Source organism: Octodon degus, unplaced genomic scaffold, assembly GCF_000260255.1.
Source record: "Octodon degus isolate 3935 unplaced genomic scaffold, OctDeg1.0 scaffold00060, whole genome shotgun sequence".
NCBI lineage: Eukaryota > Metazoa > Chordata > Mammalia > Rodentia > Octodontidae > Octodon > Octodon degus.
The window spans coordinates 6,254,278-6,257,738 of NW_004524636.1; the positions used below are offsets into that span (position 1 = coordinate 6,254,278).

Below are 3,461 nucleotides of genomic sequence, written 5' to 3' on the forward strand. Positions count from 1 at the left end.
ATCTGGCTTTCCTGATGAGCTTGGCTATTCTTATCAGAGGAAGAGCTCGGGACCTTCACTGTCTCTGAGAATGGCCACAGTTCATTTGCAGGGAGCCCTGGTCCTCACCTTGAGCATCACTACCTGGCTCTGAAGGGGAAGAAGGTGCACTGCTTAGCTTCTTGTTAAAACTTGTCATGCTGACTTTCCTGATGCAAATTCAGCTTTCCTCATTGCTGGAGGAGCTCATGATTTCACTGTTGCTGTGTATGGCTGGGGTACCTTTGGGGAACCTCTGGTGCTTACCTTGTGTATTTCTTACTGGCTCCAGTTCAGATCCCTCAGTCTGCTAGCCCAGATCCTTCCTCCTTTCTAGCTCCCACCACTGACCTTTGGGCCTTTTCATCACAGATCCATGAAGCAGGCCTATGTGAGACTTTGTTGTGAGTTATAGGCCTCCAGTTGGAATTGTGGAAGGCATTGTTATGAACTCTAGGTTTTCAGCTGGACTCCTGCAAGATATTAGGATCCAGGCCCTCCACTGGATTTGTTGGTCTTTAGTGTGTGGACAGATTTCCTGCACTCTTGTATATGATTCTTTGGGTGATTATAAAACAATCTTGGGCCAGCCAAAAGCTCAACAGATTAAAGTGCCTGCAAGCAGGTATAGGGGCCAGGGTTGAATCTCTGGGCCTGCTATGCCGGCCCTGCACTGGGGGCACACTGAGACAGCAATTGAGATTGGATGTGGTGGTGCACACCTATAATCCCAGCTCTTGAGAGATTGTAAACAGGTGAATCACAATGAGTCCTATCTAGTAGTGAGACCCTGAGCACTCTGTAGACCCTTCCCTAAAATACAAAAAGCACTTATAAAATATGTCCTGTACTATGTTATTCACTTGGTACCATGATAAACCATGACATCCTCCCTGTTCTAAATTACAGCATCTTGACTTAATCCAATCAGTGTGCCGTTCTTAAAACTATAGTTTTATAATGGTTGACTAATTTGTAAAACTTTATTTGACATTAATGAGATGTACTAGCAATTACACTATTAACCCCTAATATTCTCACTATTAAGTAAGGAAATATGCACAGTAAGTGATAATCAGTGCAATGACTATTATTATTACTCTTCATTGCTCAATAGAAGCTTTCAGAATCTTTTTGTTACTGTATTGAAAATGAAATTATGGAAATGTTAAGGTTACAGGGGAAATAGTATAAGGAAATCCAGAATGCTTATAATTAACACCTACAAAAATATATTCAGTGGCTAAATAACCTCGACATCTAGGCTATTTTAATACAAGCAAAACCATGTATTTCCAACTTGTTTTTCTTTGGCAAATTCTGTATTCACAGATGGTACAGATATCTTGGCATCCTAAACTAGAGCATCTCTATTTATGACTTTTTGTCTTGGAAGTCTCTTCTGTGGTTAGACCACATTTTGTGTACTTCCGATGATGGACATGTGATCTGAGCCTAGCCAAAGCAAGAGCAAGCCACATGAAACATCACCAAGGCTGTGAACAGCTGCTGCCAGAAAGTTGGAGAAGACAATTTTACAGGTCATGATAGAAATGGGACCAAGAACAACCAGCAAAGCACTCAATGACCAGAAAAAGAGGTGAGTGGTTCTAAAGCAGAGTCAATATAAGCCTCTAAGAAAAATTATTTACATGGGACAGTGGAATGTAAATGCTAAGCTCAAACTATTTTTCTTTACCATAAAAGGAAGAAGAGTTAGAAAACCACTCATCTGTCTTTGGGGGAAAAAAAAGATCATGATTTTTAATGTCAGTTTAAAACTTCATTAAGTAGCTATACATTTGTATAATATTGCTAAATTATTTTCCTTGCACTAAAGATAAGGCTATTACTTAAATTTAGCATGAAATGTAATACATTCATATTTTTCAGCTTTAAGCATTTTGCAAGTCAAACTGATGCAGTGAAAATTATTGAGCCAGAATTAAAAATCCTTGAACAAAGTAAAATAAAAAGAGACTTTCATGTGAAACTCATATTGATTTTGGAAAATAAAAGAATTAAAAGATTAGTTATGACAGATAATTAGCAAGGAATCTTGTTTAATCCAAATTGTCCTAGAAAAAAGCTAAAAGAGGAATCAGAGATTTCTACTACTTTCCCTTTGAAAGTAAATGGATCTAAATTTGCCTTCCTGATGGAACCTAGACAATAGGAAATACATATGAGTGAGTGGCTTTCCGACACTGGACAACTAGCTGTGAAAGTAGAAGATAAAGGAAGTAAGACAGTTTGAAATCTACCAGCTGCTTTCTTGAGGTCCTGCCCTAGACAGGATACACAAGGGTGAGCCCAAGCAGAATTAGAAGGTCCCCCTAAGAAGAAAAGCTAGAGCTCACACTTGTGGAGATGGAGACAGCTTCATTGTGTGGGACACACTACCATAGATGAAGAAGGTGTAGAAGGAGACAGAAAGTTCTAAAATCAGCACTGACATCTATTTGGACCCATTTCCAGGTAAAAGAATACAGAATAAGGCTGAAATTTTCAGATGCTTGGCAAAGAATTGTCAGGAAGATTTTACTTCAACATTTCCTACAGCATAGACAGGGTGGGAGGAAGTTAACTTTTATCCAGCATGAGGGCAGTGGTCTATACTTTTACTTGGGATACTGAGGACAGGGCCTAGAATCCATTTCCTGTCCCACCTTCTGGAGAGAATTTTTACTTCTTGACATGTGGCCTCTCACACTTTTCAAGAAGAGCTAACCTTGGCAGGGGTAGTAAAGGATCCCACCAAGATGTCCTTTTTAAAAAGCATGGTAAGGATGGAACTCACAAATTACTTAATTGCCTACAAAAGAAAGTTAAATATCTTTTAAAAGTAAATAACAAAATCTAGACTTTCAAAAGCATTCATTCCACAAAGTTACCTAATTACATTAAATTTAATTAAATTCAGTAAGATATACTTATAAAAACAAGAAACTATGACATAACTAGAAGAAAAACAATCTGCTGGGACCAGGGAGATGGCTCAGCAGAATAAGCTCTTGCCTGGCAAGCACAAGGGCCTGAGTTCAATCCCTGGTTCTGCAAAACAAACAAACAAACAAAAAAAAAAACATCTGTCAACAAGAATAGTACAAGTAAAGATGATGGCACTATGATACAAGGATTGTAGGTGACTTGTTATAAATAAACTCAAAAATTTAAAGGAGAATGTAAATACCAGTTTGAAAAGAAAAAATATAATAATAAACTGAACAGACATAAAATGATGTAACCTGTTAAATAAAATAAAATGTGAACTTGTTTTTTTTAAAAAAATTCATAATACAGATATATCAGATTGCCAGACATTGCAAATGATAAGAGGACTTCAAGAAATAGTCAAAGAAGCCATCTATAGCTACTTTCTCTTAATTCAATGAATAGAAAGATTTGAACTAATAGTGTTTGTGGACAGAATATCATGTCTG

At 37.5% G+C, this 3,461-nt stretch overlaps 1 pseudogene; it reads left to right on the forward strand.

Moving 5' to 3' along the window:
* Nucleotides 1-1,562: 1,562 nt before the first annotated feature.
* The window catches only part of LOC101581541, an 18,235-nt pseudogene continuing 16,336 nt past the window's right edge, over nt 1,563-3,461 (forward strand).